This window comes from Podarcis filfolensis, assembly GCF_964270895.1.
Source record: "Podarcis filfolensis genome assembly, chromosome: 5".
Lineage (NCBI taxonomy): Eukaryota > Metazoa > Chordata > Lepidosauria > Squamata > Lacertidae > Podarcis > Podarcis filfolensis.
This window is the reverse complement of record NC_139608.1, coordinates 15,605,399-15,624,549: the sequence shown is the minus strand read 5'-3', so window position 1 is coordinate 15,624,549 and position 19,151 is coordinate 15,605,399. Positions and strand designations below refer to the sequence as shown.

At 40.6% G+C, this 19,151-nt stretch overlaps 1 protein-coding gene and 1 long non-coding RNA gene across 15 annotated transcripts in view; one reads left to right on the top strand and one right to left on the bottom strand.

The window, feature by feature from the left end:
* MECOM (MDS1 and EVI1 complex locus) overlaps positions 1-19,151 on the bottom strand; it is a 473,075-nt gene that overhangs the window by 395,065 nt on the left and 58,859 nt on the right. The window lies entirely within an intron of this gene.
* The window catches only part of LOC310762497, a 53,064-nt gene continuing 48,708 nt past the window's right edge, over positions 14,796-19,151 (top strand). Inside the window, exons 1-2 of the long non-coding RNA XR_014548028.1 lie at positions 14,796-14,950; positions 15,561-15,649. This is a non-coding gene — a long non-coding RNA (uncharacterized lncRNA). The remainder of the gene's footprint in view (positions 14,951-15,560; positions 15,650-19,151) is intronic.

Below are 19,151 nucleotides of genomic sequence, written 5' to 3'. Positions count from 1 at the left end.
AGTCATGTCCGACTCTTCGTGACCCCATGGACCAGAGCACGCCTGTGCACCACACAAAATAGAACTGTTATCATTTTCCAATGCATTGCAGGGTACCAAAAGACGTTGCACATATGCACAACATCCCTACTGTTGTACTGCACATGAAAAACAGAAATTCACGGTGAACATTGTTAACTTGCTTGTTAAGGTATTTGAATTAACACACAATGTGGGAATGACTCGGATCGCAACAGGCTACATTTGATGACCCTGGAAAAGTCCACCTACACCTCATGGGTAAGCCAACCATCTGGGTCTTTCCCACTTGACTGGCACCCATTATCATAAAAGACAGTAACTCGGTGCTAATGAGAGTTGTATAAAATGGGCCAAAGCAATCCACTGGACACAATTCAGCCAAACACATGGGGTAATAGCCAGCTACGGTAAGTCATGCTCAGGCTAGATCCATTGAAATAAATGACCTTAAGTTGATTTCAGTGGGTCTACTCTGAGTATGACTAATGCTGAATATCGCAATACAAATCCCCTTGGTTTTGGCAGAGAATGCCTACGTCATTCCCACTGAAACCAGTGGGATTTAACTTTGACTGGATCATGCCCTATATAATTAACACATATTTTCTTCCTCTATATATATATTTCAGAAAGCATATTGTTAAGCAAGGGAGCCATATAATATGATATGATTTTTTAAAAAACAAAAAGTTCCCAGACTTTCATGATGTACATGAGGCTGTTAATTTCAATGTCATTTTATGATTTTTTTTGGCTGAAGCAACAATATGTATGTATGCATGTATGTAAGCAAGGAGAACAAATGTGTTTTGTATTAAAATTTATACAACTCCATACATTTTTATGCTGTTTATTTGAAAATTAATTTTGGCTTAGGGCTCTGAGACGGCAAACGTTGTCAAGATTTGAGGGCTACCTGAAAAGCCTTAGGGACAGCATTACGCTTATGCATAAGAAACAGCAAAATAAAATAAAAATAAATGAATTTCCAAATACGTCATGGCTAATCCCTGGAGCTGACCTACAAATGAATTATGGAGGTTTGGCTACGGGACTGAGTCGATCTTGTGATTTTCACAGAGAGATTTATCTTATTTTCCCAACTTATTTTCATATCTTATTTCCTTTTCTTTTCGAATTAGACTGTAAATTTTAAAAAAGCATGGAGATGGAATGAAGCTTCCTTTCCCTGCTCTCATATTGAATTGATAAATTAAAACGGTAAGATGAGTTTTTGTATGACCCATCCTCGAGGATTTGGGAAAATTTAGCTGATGCAAAACAAGGCATTAATTTGGAGAGGCCTAGCCTCTTACAATGCTTAGTATTCTGACAATGATGAATGGCACCAGTCCAAGCAAATGGTAATTTCACTTTTTGTGACAGTACTTTAGAGCAAAACCGACTTTCTTCACACAAAGAATTTGCAATCCTATTGAAGAGAAGCTGTACCTGAATATCAGAAATCCTTCATTGTTTAAGTATCATCTGATATTCTTGATTGGCTTCAGACTGAAGGTTGCAGTTGAATTAGGAGAGAACGAAGGTTAAGTCCTAACCTTGAAAGATTTAGCAGCCATTGAAACACTGCCTTTGGGCACTTATTGGGCCCGTATTTATAAAAAAAAACAAAAAAAAAACTTTTCAATTCAATGAGGGGGAGGGAGAAAGCACAAAACTTGTCACATTCATCAAGTGAAGCCACTGGAAAGACATCTACAGAAGAACACCCAAAAAGCATAATCTTTCAGAAAAGCTGATAGAAATGGTAATTGAATGGGTGAGGAATAATGCTACCAAAGCATGGGTAGGAGAGAATATAGCTTTAAAAAAAATAAATCAATGTCACTAACAGAGAATGTAACCTTTTTTTAACTTATGAAAATGTACATTTGGCTTCTGTATAATAAAATATTTATTTGGCAGCATGTAAAACATTATGTAGATATGAAAACAGCTTTGCGGGGGAAACAGGAGATCAATTCTAGGTTTTGAAAAAAAAGAAGCAGCATATTATACGTAAGTAGAATTAAGTGCGTTGCTTTTCTGGTAGTTAGCAAACTGACATTATGAAATACACATCTTTTTTTTTTCTTCTTTAAAAAATGTCCCTAAGGTATTGAAAAATCCTTTTCTAGGATTGGCAGAAGTTCTAACATTGTCTCCTTAATAGGGAGCAGAAATGATGAATCATAAAAACCTGATTGCTGGCCTTCCTGCCTCCTTGCTAGCAAGCTAATCAGAGCTGGCAAAGCAAGTGACATATGTAAACAGATGAGTTGTACGTGGGTGCGAGATTGTCCCTTTGTTATCTTACACAAACACCTCTTGCATGGAATATCAGGCATTTCTGGCACATTGCAGAGTTTGTGTGTCATGGGTCCCATCCAGCTGTGCGTAAAGAGGAAGTACTGAAGTGTTGTGTCGCAGAACTTGGGTTTAATGGCACGGATGCAGGTGTCTCCTTTCCTGATGAAGACATCAGCTAAGGAGGATTTTTTTTCTATTAAAAAGAAATCTGTGAAAGATCAGTTTCCACACACACTAAGCTCTCTGAGAGTCAGTTCACAGTTTATGTGGCAGTCAGGTTTCGCCAGTGCTAGCTGTGATCAGCACAGAAAGCATGAATGGGAGAAACTCTTAAAGTTGAACACTGGAAAACTGCAGTTGGCAGCGGTTACCTGCCTTTGCTGTGCCAACAACAGTGGAACCTGACTACCACATTTAATGTGAAATAGCTTTGGATAATTAATTGCAACAGATTCCACCAGAAACCCTAATGCCTTATTATTATTATTATTATTATTATTATTATTATTTATACCCCACCCATCTGGCTGGGTTTCCCAATCACTATGCTCTGCAGGAGAGGGCCTCCTTGATAATGCCATATTACCATGAGATCCATTTGGCTCCTTATGCTATAGGAATTAGGCTTTAGTGTGGCAACACCAAACTTTTGGAACTCACTCCCATTACAGATCAGATTGGCACTCTATTACTTTTCTGGTGCCTTTTTCAACAAACCTTTTATGTCAGTATGCGCCTGTATTGGATTTGAAATTGTTTTTGTTTGTATATATAGGATTGTTTGCAATCGTTTTTATGGCTGATAAAATAGCTTTGAGATATTTTATAGGAATTAAATAAATAGACAGCCTAACCTGTTTATAAATAGTCCAGGGCTGGTAATATACACATATCTATGTCTATATCTATATCTATGCCTATGTCTACATCTATATCTGTCTATCTCCCCATCTGTGCTATACATTTAAAGCAGTATCATACCACTTTAAATAGTCATGGCTTCTCCCAAAGAGTGATGGGAACTATAGGTTGTTAAGGGTGCTCAGAGCTGTTAGGAGATCCCTATTCCCCTCACAGAGCTACAGTTACCAGGGTGGTTTAACAGTCATCTTCTATTCCAAGGAAAAGGTAGCTCTGTAAGGGGAATAGCCCCAGCCAACATGAACAATATTCAGGGATGCTGATCTGTAGTCCAGTAACATCTGGAGTGCCATAGGTTCCCTATCCATGCTGTACACATGCACCAGGGGAGAACTACAGAACAAAACTTAAAAGAGAATGATGTTTGCCAACTTTGCATGTTCTTCTATAGCATCTATAACAGCATTTATAAAGTTATATATGAATGTTCAAAACTCATGTTCATGTATAATTTCACAGTAGTCCTAAGAATCCTGAAAGCTAGCCAGTATTGTTTTTGTGGTGGTGATGGGAGGGCTGAATCTGAAAGAATGATAGTTCACATACCCTCTCACAGTAGTTCTAAGAATATTGCAAGGTAGGCTGGTATTATAACTAGATATTTGAGGACAGGTTAAGTCAGAGAATAAGGGCTCTAAATCAACAACTAAGTTGAAATGTGTACCTGAGGCTTCTTAGTTCACATTAGCCACTGCACTGGCTCAACTAAAATTTTGGCTATTTGGCTACTACAGCAACAGCTATTATTACTACAACAAATTACTATTCACTTTGTGTCAACAGCACAGGGGTTGTAGAGAACCCAGAGGTGAGACATTCCCTCCTTGTTCAGAGAGCATACAATGTATGTTAGGTAGAATCATAGAATTGTAGAGTTGGAAGGAACCCCGGGTCATCTAGTCCACCCCCTTCAATGCAGGATTATTATTATTATTATTATTATTATTATTATTACTATATTAGTTGAATTTGTATGCAGCTCTATACCAATAGATCTCAGGGCAGTTCAGAACATAAAATTACAATATAAAAAAGACAAAATACATAATAAAAAATAAGAACAAAAACAAACCAATAATCCCCCAATATCAGATTAGATGTGGTGTAGGTCAAAATGTGATAAAGTAGTGAGGATAAGTTAGAAGCCAAATGAGCAGTATAGCAAGTTAGCCAGTGTGCTGCAAAAAAGTGAAGACATTGAAAGAGGAAAGAGTGCTGTTTTTGTGGTGGGGAAAACTGTAAGAAGCATCATATGGGGAGAGTGCTGTTGCACTCATATCCTGCTTGAGGACTTCTTACAGGCATCTCATTGGCGGCTGTTAGAACAGGATGTAGGTCTAGAAATGCACTAGGATTCAGTGATATTGAGCTACATGGACCAATAGTACGACTCAGTATAAGGCAGCCTAAGTATATATAAAGAAAAGAAACACAAACTGCATTTCCCATGGAACAAACTCCCGCCCCCCCCCAAAAAAAACAGGGCTTAAAGCCAAGATGTCTCTTGAGCATGAACAGAGTAGCTTTGTTTTTGAACAGAGCCAGGTTGTGTGGTGTTTTTGTTAATGGGTACAGTGCCTTTAAGCAAGCGCAGAATGTCTTTTCACACTGTTGTCAAGCAGCTTTGCAAAGAAATAAGTGCAAGTACCAGTTGCCTCTGAAACACAGTGCTTTAGGTATTAAACACATAGAAAGTAAGAAGATAAACATTTGAAATGACCTTGTTTGTCTGTCTACATGACTTTACAGCCAACTGACAAAAAGGGTTAAATGCTGGACAGGTTACTTGTCTAATAGTGAGACGGCTGCAGGGTTAGTCTTCTGATGCAGTGATCAACTACTCGAGTATTCTGAGAGGTCACGAACACATGTTGAGATCACAGCTCATCACATCATGTGAAATCTGGGCTGAATCAAGTTATGGAGCACCCAGATCTAAAAATGTGCTTGATATCAGTTATTCACATGACCAGTCATTGGGCCAAAAATAAACAAATGAATCACCTCCTGGTAGTTTTTCATCAAGCATCACCACGTGTGTGATTGCACCTGCGTTGTCAGGGGTTAAGAGCCTCCAGTATAAGAACATAAGGAGTAAAGCTTATGAGAGTCTATATAAGAAGGAGGTTGTGTGATCTTGGCCCTGAGAGAGAAAGATGACTTGAAGCCAATTTATTCATTTATTTAAAATAGGAGCATGTTCCCAACAAGTAGGATGAATTGCCAACTGTGTGTGTGTAACTTCAGCCTGAGCCCTGCATGAAGCTGTCCAGGGTACCCTTCCCTTGTCTCTGCTGAGTTCGTCACTCACAACAGTACATGCAGTGGGTGGGGCTATTCTTTGTACCTCTGTGACCTACTCTGTGTGTTCTTTCAATGCAGGGAGAAGTTTGAATAAGCCTCCATAGAGCATTGGTTGGGCGCTAGGTGAAGCAGGATGCTGGACTAGAAGACAAGAAGGACCTGTCTGATAGAGCAAAGCTCTTGTTATGGTAGGCATAATAGACCAGAGCCCACCTTAGATGCTAATAGCATACTTATTATCTGAATGTGGATCCTTATGTAGCCAAAAGAAAAGATCAACAGACCTGGGGGAAACCCAAGATTTGCAGAAATATGTTTTTTAAAAGAAAAGAATAAAGAATAGAGGGGCTTCCAAAACACCACAATCAGGATTGCGCACGCTCACTGGCCACAGAATGCTAGCTGAGTGTGAGAGGAGAAATGGAAAACTAAGGAAAGAGGATGCAACAGAGTACCGGTATTCCTTAAGAAGGGCAAAGTTGGCTGGCTGGCTGGCTGGCTGGCTGGCACCCTAAACAGGAGCACTCCACACTCTAACATCTTATTTCAAGTCCTATGATATTGATTGTTTTTCCTTGAGGAAATGGGACTCTGCTCAGTCAATATGTTACCTGTGCAGTCTGGGTCAGTTCACTGGGTTTTTGTAGCCTGATTTGTTTTGTAAAGATAAAACAAGACAAGAATGGTAGTATTTTGCATGCACAAAATTGTGGAAATATTATAGTGTTGTACTATGTTGTACTCCCATGCCAGACTTGCTATGAGAGACCGGGGGGTCGGGGTGAGAGTGGGGATAAGATTTTTCAGGATTATAGTTGTTCCTGGCTCTTCAAAGGTGAAGCCAATACAGCTATGACTATACTGTACCAGTGCTGGGGATGTCCGAGGCACACAATGGTCCTGGCACCAGGAAACCCGATGCTAGCTCTAAGAGACTTCAAATTTTATTTGGCTCTCGAGAACTAAAGTAAAAACATTTAATTCTGGTCCAAATAAATTTAAGGTGGTTTTCTCCTCTCAGTCTTGCCTTGCACTCAGGCGAACTGTGCTTTCTTTCACATTGTCTGTATCAAACAAACCAGATTTTAAATCCTTTTTTGCTAATCTTCCTTATTCCACATTTAAAACAAAAACAAAAACTCCAAACACAATCTTTGCCCAGTTTCTGTTTCAAACACTGCTATGGCTTATATCCAATGGCAGTCATACTCACAGAAGACCCACTGAAAAAAACCAGGCATGACTAACTTAGGTCCATTAATTTCAGTGAATCTACCCTGATATAATCCTGTTTTTCTGCCAGGGACTTCGGAGGTTTCAGCTGGGGACACTGTGACCAGAGGTTGATATTGAGACAAACTGGGGTCATGAGTGCCTAAACTGCTGAAGGGAAGAGGTGGAGGCAGATTTAGGGCAGTGTGACTGGTTCTGCCACACTGGGTGCCAAGCCCAGGGGGCACCACAGGGCGTTGCAACTATGATGTAATGAATGTAGCTGAATAGAAGGTGAGAGGTGGGGGCACCAAATTTTGGCCTCACACAGGGCGCCCCTGAAAAAGGGAGTGTAACATTGTCCCTTGTGATTGGCAGGTACCATAAAGCTTCTGTATTGGCCAAGCCTGGTGTAAATACTAAGAACTTGGCCTTTCTGAAACATAGGAAACTTCCTTCTCTCAAGTCAGACCATTGGGTTTTCTCTACAAGGAGTGGCAAATGCCAGCAATTGAACTGGTCACCTTCTGCCTCCCTGGTCAACCATCTTTTGCTTATTGTAGGCTTCAGCTTCTCAAGAAACCTCAATTAGGTAACATATTCTCAACATCTAGATGCAGGGGTAGTCACCAATGGCCCTGCCCCACTTTTAAGAGCTAAGTTTCTAAAACTAGAAGGGATAGATCTCTAGCCTGCCAGCCTGCCTGCCTGTGACATGGGAACTATCACCCTCCATGTGCTCCAAGATACTTGGTAGAATTATTATTGTTATTTCTCAACATTTCAGTACTGAGTTCTGACATTATTAATGGGTACAGCATGGTGGCAGGCAAGAGGGAAGCCTTGTTGAGCTTTCATTAAGATTAAGCACTGTCAACAAGACAAACCAATGAGAGTACTATTTCAGTACAGATCTAGAAATGTTACCCAAGTTCGTTATTACCTGGAATTTGTCCAACTGGTAATGCACAGATGTGTTATGAATTGAGTTTAATTTCCCCCGGAAGTTTTTCTCAAGCTTGGAATGTTAAAAGAACATTCCACAGATGTGTAGTCAGCACTCAGGCTGGCCAGGCTGCTCCTTACACTTCAAGAAGCTCTCACTGATCTCTGTAAACCTACATGATCTACAAAGCCACCTGATTTGTAAGACACATACACAAAAGATAATTAATGGTAACTACTGGCTCTGGATGACCTTCTCATTGGTTGTTGTGAACTATGTGACCAGACCACTTAACTAAGCTTTGTTAGGGATCTTCTCGGTTCGAGTTAATTCTCGGAACTGTTTCTTGCAAACATGTGTTTGATCCCTCCCTTAGGAGATCTGAAACTTTCACTTATTCCTGGGTGCCTTTGTTTGGGGTGCTAGGATTCCTTAGTGGCTGGTGCTGGAAATTACAAATCCCAGGGGCAATACAATACAGTGCATGAAGCATCATTAGTGTGCATGGGCCAACATTAGGAGCTAGGAGAAAACTCTCAGAAAATCATGAGCTTTTACCAAAGCTTCCAAGGAAGATCATACATATCATGTCAATGTTGAACAGACTTGACCAGCCTCTCACTAAGTAGTACATCTGTATAATCAAGACACCACCCCATCCACATATTCTGAGCACATATATGGTACATACAGGCAGGAGACATATGAATTACAAAAGTTCTCACAACTTTCATTGTTTTCACCATCCAGAAACAAATCTGCAAGTCCCTGCTTAGATCTAAGAATTTGCATTTGTTATTTCCACAAATATTCACATGGATTCAGAGAATCATGACTGATGTCAGGATCTGAATCTCACGTACAATATCTCATTGGTTACCAAAACAATATCAAGAATCTAAGTATATTTTTGCAAAAACAACAGAGCCTTGTGGCACCTTAAAAGCTAATAAATACATTGTGGCAGAAGTTTTCATGAGAGCTGTTTCATGCATCTAATAAAGAAGGCTCTGGCCCACAAACCAGTTGCTGCCGTAAATTCATTTGTTGTTAAGGTGCCACAAGACTGCTAATTTTTGCCAGAAGACTAATTTAGGAACATCTCTTAGAAAAGCCAAGGAAACAGGAAATTATTTACAAGGGGCAGAGCAAGGAGGATTGACATGTTTCCCTACACGTTTCATAAGAGGAAGTTTTATGACAAAGCACTGAATGAATTACCAATGTAAATATTAAGAGATTTATTCTAATATGAATTCAGGGTGCCAATCCATATTTTGTGCCTGGCAACGCTAACACCTGTCTTGCTTATTCATTCATTGCTGCCTTGCTTATTCATTCATTGAGCCACATATGAAAGCCTGAACAGCAAGCCTGCAATTCAGAACCACCAAAATCCGTGAAAGCTAATTATTAATAACTGAAAACGAGTGAACCAAATGCAGTGTTATTTTCATCACTGAACCCTGCTGTACAAGGAGAGGCCAGGCCACATTAAACTGCACGTTAATAAGCATTATTTAATTAACAGATGAAGAAGCCCCTTTAAAAGCCGCCCTGGCAGATTTTGAACTTGATCTTCTCTCATTTGATGTCATGCAAGACCAGATAAATGACAAGTATTTCGAGAGTCTGCAAAGGCCCTTTCGAACAGCTGCACAGACTTCACCCCTTCTTTGCAGCAGGTTTCTCACTTAAGAAAAAAAACACGCTTCATTACATCGCCTCTTACTTGAGCTGCAAGGGTCTATTCAAAGAAGATAAGCCTCTTAGAAATGAAGTAGCGTTGAATATAGGTTTTGAGTGACGGCAGGAAGGTTTATCCATTCAACAGACAATACTGCTTTCTCTGCATTAATCTAGGAGGCGGACAATGATCTGTTTTTAAGGCCGCATCTCATCTCTTTTCCCACAGCAGAAGGTGATTAGAGTTAGGAAACAGGGACTGTGAAAGAAAACTGAGCGCTATCTCTCCAGCCCTCCTGTTTCCTGAATGGGGAGGAGGGAAGTTCTAGGCCAAGTACATCAATCACAGATTCACAATCAGGATGCTTCTGGTTTATCAGATGCTGCTGAACAGCCTGGCAAAGGTGAGGGTAGGGAGGGCATGACCCCCAACAAAGTAAATGCCATGTTATCTTTGAAGATAATGACATGAGCATCATGAAAAGATTTCATTATAATTATTTATGATTATTCAGGGCTGCGATAAATCCTAAGTTTAGGTCCGTGGAGGAAGAGGAGATCAATTTGTGGCACGAACCTCGGTGACAAATTGGACTGCCAACTTTTCAGTGAGTAATTCCTGAATACCTTAGAGACTGCCTCCTCCCTTATCACATTTTTTAAAATCAAAAGACCTCCCCGACTGCAGCATCCACATTCCAAGTCCCCACAAGATGGATGTACATAAAAAGGATGCCTATGGGAAGCCTGCAAGCAGGACCTAAGCACAACAGCACACTCCCCAGTTACAATTCTCAGCAACTGGCATTCAGAAGCATGCTACCTCCGACTGTGGAGCTAGAACACATGTGATCACTCCTTAAACATATCTCATGCGGCACCATGTGGCTAGCTTTAGCCTTGTAATGAGCTGCCTGTGGCTATCCTTCCCTTGTTCGGCAACTACTTTTGCCAAAGGGTTACACTGCAAATGGGTGGGAAGGGAGGGTGGCAGGCCAAGTCCCCACCCTTCGAGAATGTCTGCAGCCAGGCCCCATTGCCACAGATGTTGTTCGCTCACATTCTTCTTTAGAAACTGGGTTTAATGATTGAGATGCCAGACAGTACTAGTCCACTGGGCTGAATATGGTTTTGCGGGACAGCAGTTATTGACCTGCACCATACACTCCTCTCATCTGCTTTTCCAGGGCTATGTTACTATTTCAACCAATTATCCATGCAGTTAGAGCCAACAGGTAAGGTATCTATAGGTCAATGCTTGAGGACACGCCTAGCATTGCATACAAAACCCCAGATTGAGCCTCTGCATCGGCAGTTGAAAAAGGAGCCTCAGATAAAAGGGCTGAGAAAGGCCTCTGTCTGGGATATAGAACAGAGACTGCTAGTCAGAGTAAACAGTGGCAGGCTAGATAAATGAACCAATTCCCTGTTGGAAGTGTAACAGCAGGAATCATTCAGTTGGAATTTAAGGGGTTAATTCTGATCTCAGCATTAGTTAGCTACTGGGGGTGGGGGTGCAGGTATTGCTTAGCAACCAGGCAGAGTCTTTATTGAAGTAGTGTGTGCTCTGATTGGTTGTGTAGTTCTGAGGGAGTTCTTTCTGCCTATTTGGTTGAATGTCTTCCTGCTGTGTACAAGGCCTGAACTAAGGAAGACAAAACCTCTCTACTCCTTCCTCCTCAAATTATACACACTATCAGAACTTTATACAAATTATCAGGACTTATACAAATTAACAGGACTTTCCCTCTGGACTCTTGTTTCCATTATTTAAGTAATTTTGCATAGTCAGAGGCAGCGTAAGATAATTTAGTATGTTTATACTGCTAGTGACTGCACAATTTTCCTTCCCCCTGCACAGTGCTCAACCAAGGCATGTTTGGCAATTCCTTCCCCAATAAGTCAGGCAACATCAAGCCAAAGATTGGAGTTCTGAAGGTTGATAAACGCATGAAAAAACCAAATTCTCCACAAATTGTGCCACCTGCTGTAGAAAATAACAGACTTTCCACAGATAGAAAACAAAAGGAAGTAAAGGTACACTTGTAACCACAAAACCCAAAACCAGTAACTACTTATGAATAATGTTTATACACATGTGGATCTACAAAAAAAAATCAGTTTGTAGTACATCAAATGTTAAGCCTGCAGTGCCTTCTTTTCAGTGGAACATGTGGCCATCAAGGTATGTGTTCCACTGAAATCAGTGCAGTTTGGATACACCATTCAATTTACTTAGGATACGTCTCTTGGATGGAGGGAGGGGGACTTAACAGTGACATAACAGTGCTTCAAATGTAAGATGTGGACATGACACTATCATCTCAAGTTATGGCTGGGAAGGACTTCAGAATGAAAAGCTGGATAGCCATTTCCAGTTAGTGTACAGTTACTGAACTAGATGGGCCAATGCTATGAGTCGGCTTCCTATGTCCCAATGAATACAATCAAAGCAACAACAAAAAATGAAAGCAAAATAGCAACGATACCTAGTGTAAAGCAATTATTATACAGCAGAATTAAACAAAGAGCAGCAGTTAATATTAATCTCAGCTAAAATTAGAGAAGTTTAAAGAAGACCTGGGAAAATAAAGAGAGTTTTGCCTGGTACCAAAATGATTTAGAAGGAAGCACCAGCCAGGCAAGCCTCCCAAAGGAGAGCACTTCTTCAATGGGGTATCATAGTTGAAAAGATCCTCTCAGTAGTTTTCAGCTGCTTAATGCAGAGACACATGGAGATGGGCCTCTGACCTTTGTGAATTCCAAGATGAGCTGACTTGATCTGCACCTAGACTAATGTGCTGATGAGAAAGCAATTATCCTTTCATAACTGCAATGTAGTTCTCAGATAAATAGATAGAAATACACAAACACACACATTTTAAAATGTGTATTTTGAGAGAAAATACATTCAAAATATGTATTTAAATGCAAAATGTTCATACACAGCTTTAAAATTTTGCAGATTAATGTGGAAATGGGATGGAATGTACAAAAATGACCACATGAATCACATATAAACTCATCCAGCCAGCCCTTAGTGTGTGTTTTTCTTGTATATTTTTAACCCAAATAATAGATGCCTTCTTGGTTTTCTAAAATCAGTGCAGAACATTATTGCAATGCAAGTGATTATAACAGACAGACTAAGTCTTCAGGAATGGAAGAAATGTGGGAGAACTCGAGCAGCAATGGATCCTTGCAGCAGGAAGACAAGTATGTCCATAGTTTCTCCTGTGAAATATTGGCAGGCGTAGCAATATCATCCGCAGATTTATTTATAAAATTTAGGAGAGCCATGCTGTACAAACCCAGCTACCATAGATATGGTTTGTTGTCACTTTCTATCTTCCAGCTTCATGCTTCGCCTGTGTAACTGCACCTCTTCAGTGAATGGCCTTTTGTTATTCTTATCTCAGGGCCTCCACATTCCTCAAAACACATCTGTCACAGCACAGCGTGATAACCAGTTGCTAACAACTCCTGTGCATCAACTTCCCTATCTCACTGAAAGACACTGACCTCCCAGGAAGAGACAAGGCAAGCCAAGGAAATGTTCTGTGTATCAGAGTCTGCCTTATTTACCTAGTCAGCACCCTGCTATTTACAGTATTTTGTTTGCCAGCTGCAGTCACAGACCCTAATGTTGATTTAAAAAAAAAAACAAACCATAGAAGCCTTAATAGTATTGTCTTGAGAAGTTATATCTCACTACAGGAAATGGTGCTACAGACATAGCAAACAGGTTTTTGGTTGTTTCAATCATTCCCTCATTATAAAGTCCAGCCAGTTAAGAATCCTATTCATTTGCTCACCCTGTCATCTTGATCGCATTTGAATGTCTGGGGAGCAGGAGGTGCTTAGCGGGCCATGGTTTTCAAAAGTGGGGGCAGAAAAGTCTAGGCAATGTGTTGGAGACACTGAAAGTTTTCATTTTGACTCCTTAATGAGGCCGACCTTTGACCAAAGCTGATGAGTTCCATACCTGTCCTGGTGTGTTTTCTGAAAACATTTGACATGGGTTGAAGCTTTGACGGGGGTGGGGTGGGGGGGGATATGACTAATGAAGTCTAGGTATAAAAATAATGGGCTGCAATTGCAAGTCATTTGCGTGAAACCAAACTCCTTAAAAAGTTGTCTCTGCTCACTTTCTGTTTTCTAAATGAGTCAATAATACGAATCAGATGGCTCCAAGGACTAGACCTCCAAATATTTCCTCTCTCAGTCTCCTTTCTATAAATTAGCTGCCATTTTGTGCAATTTTGCTTGCCTCCGGGCATGCCTTAAATTGGTCTGTAGCTACTAAATGGCTGGAGCTATTGCAAAACATGTAGGCTAATACATAATGCCTCATTTTTTGTTAAATGTAGAGTAACAGCTCTTCTTGTGAGGTCAAGAGGCCCATTTTGCTACTACTCAGAAATACACGACAATTATATGCAAAGTGGTGGTAGGAAAAATATTGAGTATATGATTTCTGCTAGAAGTTAAAGAAGATCAAAAGGTAGCACAGACTTTTCACCATCTCATTCTGCTTCCTTTGAGGGAAATTATCCCAGCCTCCATTTGCTGGGTTGACCCTTTCACATCTGCGTATCTCCTTCTGAAAGTCATACGGGGGGGGGGGGAGACCCTAGTTAGTGATTTGAGCAAGACATTAGAGGCCCCACATACAATGAGCCACATCCTAGCCAGTTCATCCCTCCACCACTTACAGAGATTACGTGATCTTCCTTCTTATAAACCTAATGTATAAATGATTTCCTGTTGCAAAAGACAGGGAATCACTTCTCAGAAGAAATCATAGACCATTTTAGAAATGAGTTGATCTCCTACAAGCCAATGGAGAAATAACTTACTTTAGGAGGCAAAAATAGTGTGAGTTCCTGTACTGGGTTTCTTAAAACATATATGCAAAAGGATTTTTTATGATGTCAAGGAAGTCAGAGTCTTATGGTTTGTGTTTGATGTCATAGTTTTATGTATTTAGCACAAAGGCACACTTTTGTCCTTTTATCCTTCTTATAATATTAGAACCTAGGATTATTGAGTGAAATGAAAAGGTTTTCGATTTAGGCAGGCAAAAGGAAGTACCATACATATTCAAATAATGTGTATTGTATTTGATTGTGGTGATGGATCCCATAGTTTAACTCAAATTAATATGGATATGGTGAACAACCATTCTCCACCGTCTCCTGTCCCCAGGATCAATTAGAAAAATTTGCTTATATTCCTATGCCCTGGATATGCTTTTTGAATGCATTTTATCTCAAAAAACACATTTTTTAAATGCATTGTGGTGTGCATGTGCGTGTGTGTGTGTGTTTGAGCCAAGAACTCAATTGCATAATGTGGAGAAGTGTGAAATCTAAAGTGTAACTACATTCTCATCAGCCCATTAGTCCAGGATGTATGGATCAGCTCAGTTTTGCACTGGAATTCACATATCTCAGAGGCCCATCTTCAAATGACCCTGAAATACGTAGCTGGAAACCAGTGAGAGAGCCTTTTCAGCTATGATGTCCCAATTATGAAGTGCTCCCTTTTGTGAGTGTGAGTACTGTGCCCATTTCTGGGTACCACAGTTTAAAAATGACACCAACAAACTGGAGTGTATCCAAGGAAGAGCAACAAAAATAGTGAGGATTCTGGAGACAAAATTTTATGAGACAAGACTGAAGGAGTTGGGCATGTTTAGTAAAGAAGAGACAATATAACAGGGCTGTCACACAGACTATGTACCAAATTTACTTTCTGTTGAGCCAGAAGGTAGGACCCAAATCAATGGGTTTAGAGGGGCTGATGTCTGTTTGGACTAGTGGGGCAGAAAGCGGGGACAAGCCCATAGCTGTCAACGTTTCCCTTTTTTAAAGGGAAATTCCCTTATTCCGAATAGGATTCCTCGCAAGAAAAGGGAAAAGTTGACAGCTATGGACAAGCCAGACCGGGGGGGGGGGGCAATTGGCATGGGCCTACAGTTTTGAGGAGGATTTCTGAGTTCCCTTGATAGAGTCTAAGGGTGACCCTTTGGTAAAGATTATTGAAATGGGGCCTAGCCTACTACCAGCTTCACATGGCACTAAAGAGGGAGATCCACAGCAGATGGAGCCAAAGCCAGTGATAGGCAGAGACAAGTAATTCTAGTTTTGTCCTCCAGCTCCTGCCTGCAGAGTTCTACAATGGCAATACTGAGATTAAGGAGGAATAAGCTGACCAAGACTACCCCCCTGGACTGGAGGAAGGCAGGTAGGCGGGTACTGACTTAGGGTTGGTGAACAGAGGTTGGTGGAACAGCACCCCATTAGTCGTAAGGGAGCAGCCTCCTCTGAATGGGTTCAAATTACACACACACACACAGGGGGGGGGGGGGGGTTAAATAAACATTCAGAAGAATTTCCTGGTGATATGAAGTGCTCAAGAGGGAAGTAGACTACCTCAGAAGATGGTGGGTTCTCCTTCGCTAGAGGTTTTTAATCAAAGGCTAGATGACCACCTATGCTGTAGTAATGGATTTCCTGCACTAGAAGGAGATTGGACTATATGACTTTTGTGGCTCCTTCCTGCTCTAAGATCCTCTGCATCCATTGTAGGTAATTGTGAAGAGGTGGGTTGTCTGGATTCACAAGAACATATGGACTGCTTTCCGGGAACAGAGAAAGGTGCAAAGGTCCATTTGAGTGCAAACCTAGCCAGCTAGATGTCTCTGGGTGTTCAGAGCTAAAATGAGAATAGCCACTTCCCCACATGTTATAATTGTGTGGCTATTTAATTATTATATAAAAACTGGGGGTTAAAATGTAGAAAGGATAGGTGGGCTAAACCATCTTCACCTGCTCACCATAGTGTAGTGGCAAATTCAGAAGGATCCCTTCATGCTAGTTATAGTACTGCCCTTCACAGCTATGCCCCTTCTAAGATTATACAATCTTCTATGACTATACAATAATTTTATATTTATACAATAATAATAATTGGAGCTGCATTGCAATGATTGCTACTCATCTCAATGTACAGTACTGCCTTTCACCTAGATCTACTATTTTCTATATACTTGCCCTGAGCAAATGATTTAAAGAGCTCCAGCATCTCCCATTGGAGTGGCTTAAGTTGTGTTTTCTGATAAGTTCCATTGTAAGTAACAGAACGTGCACACCATTCTCTTGAAATTGAAGCACCTTGTGTTTTCAGTACTCCAGTGGCTAAAAGGCGCCCCTTTCATGCTGATTGGGTGACTCTATGATGCTGGAGACAGGAACACTGCAGAGATCCTGCTGCAGAAATAGTAATGGGTATTCAACCCCATGTGACCCCAGTCCACAACACCCCTACTCTCCACAAACTGCCTCCCCATGCCATTTCTCACCTAGGGCTACAAGACTAGATAAAGGAAAATATGAAAACTGGAGGAGCTTGGACAGGAAAAGAGTCCTGAATGTCCTAAGAACATAATGGATCAGGCCCTTCTAATCAAGCTTCCTGTTCTCACAGTCACCAACCAGATGCCCATGGGAAGCACATGTGTCTCTTCTGTGCTTTAAGCTACCCCCTGCCCTTCCCTGCTTTGAAGGTATTCAGCACAAGCTACATGCCAACACAATGGTTATGCTGCCATGCGATTAGAGCCCCGCAAGCAATGCATGACAGTCATGCCTCCATTCCCTGCCCCTTGCCTCTTCAACAGGACTTCTCAGCAAGGCCAAGTTTGCACTGAGGAGGAGGATCAGTCACTTATGCTGTTAATAAATGAGAAGAAGGGGAACAATGTAGAAGGCTGTGGCTCAACTATGTTCAAGTCAACATGCCCTCCTAAATGGAACGGCAAAAGTGTCTACAAGAAGGTGCACATTTTAATTCAATTTTGCACTGGACCAGATATGTTTGACCAGATATGTTGAATGTGACAAATTGTGTACATATGCACTTTACATTTCTGCATTTACTGTTGTTAGTATTTAAGCTTTATTGACAGTAAGTCAACAGCAATGTTGTGTAAAACTCATATAACTCCACATGGCTGGCTCAAACATTTTACTGCCTAGGTTTCAAGCAACTCAGAAATGTTGCTTTGATCATGGCCCGTCCCGTCCCCCCCTTGATTCATTTTGTTTATTTCCAGCAAATTCTGGGCATTTTTCCATAGGACACTACAAATAGCATTTTTTTGCTGTTATAACCAGGGATTGCTTTCTAAAAAGAACAGTATTAGGGCTGACCTGTGCTTCTGTCTCCTAGAGCATAAGCACACAGCCAAATCAACATATACTTGGCAAACACAGACTGAACTGCTTGTGTCGGACTGGTAATCCTGGAATTGATTTGCTATTTGCAATTCAATCCAAATTTACTATAGCACTGAAAAGTTCACTGAAGTGGGATGATTATGATAGGTATAAGGAAAGATGGGCACATGGCAAATAAATTACGGTACACAGCATCTTCAGCACAAGTAGAAAGCTCACATTTCGTCAACCCATATCACCATGTGCCCACATCTCCAATACAGAAAGAGAACCTTAGCGAAGTAAGCAGGTGAACTAACCTAAAACTGGCTCAAAAACTTTGACGTATTAGTTTTAATTTTGAGTAAAAAACTAAAGATCCAACATGCTCATTTTGTAGGAGGAAAAGCACATTCCATAGTGATGTCTGTGTAATAGATGAGACTCTTGAATAAATCAGAATTATTTATGTATTTGTTCATCCAGTCATTTGTGTGGCTTTTGAAGAGTAATGGAGAGAGACCTAAAAGTCTAGGTACACATATATATGCATACATGTGCACACATACACAGATTACACAAACATTTTTTAAGAGGAGGTTTGGCTTACTCACCCTTGTTTTTCAGGCACTTTAAATGGAAAGGCTAAGAAAACTCACAATTTCCATTGCAGGTACATTTTCCATAGTTAATTAAACACTTCCCTGCCCCTATACCCCACATAAGTAATAGACTTTTCTCTTGGAAAGGACATGATTGCAAATGAGGATCAAGTCAAAGAGGGCATTCTTTGTGATTACATGTAAAAAAAAAAATCCATGTTTTTCCAGTTTAAGAATAAATTATTTACCACATCCTAAGGCAAAGAGCAATATGTGTATGCTCAATCTTGGTGAGTTTTCCATACCTGCTTGGTCTCGGTCAGCAGAATAAACAGTGAGCAAGTGAGTAGAGAAATCACAGTTGTGAAGAGTCCCATTTAATTGAGAAATTTAAAGGTATATCCTCACAAAGGGTCACCTTCCAGTATATACCTTCATAGTAAACCAGTTACCTCATCCTGCCAAGAGGACCTTCTTTTTCATTCCATTCTCACATATTGATAAGAATTATTCAAAAGTGTCCAAAGCATGACTCATCATGTTGTATGACTTTTAAAAAATAAAAGTAATAATGAAAAGCGGCTTGACTCAAGATCATCTGATAACCCATTATCTTCTTCCTGTTTAGTCTGAGGGTGAGTTTACATAATCAGTTCCACAGAGAAATGTCACAAGGTCCTTGTAATTGTGGTTACATTCATTTGAGGTGAAACAGAAATACAGCCAAACAAACACTAGGACTACTTTTCAGTGCGACAAATTTTCAAATACTTTCCAGGGTAATGGATGCTCTTCCAGTGATGAGTGCAATGCAATATGTGCAATGCAGGAGTCTAACATGATGCACTCCAGATGTTGTCTTGGACTGCAACTCCCATCATTCCTGACCATTGGCCATATTTGCTGGAGATGAGTGGAGATGGAGCC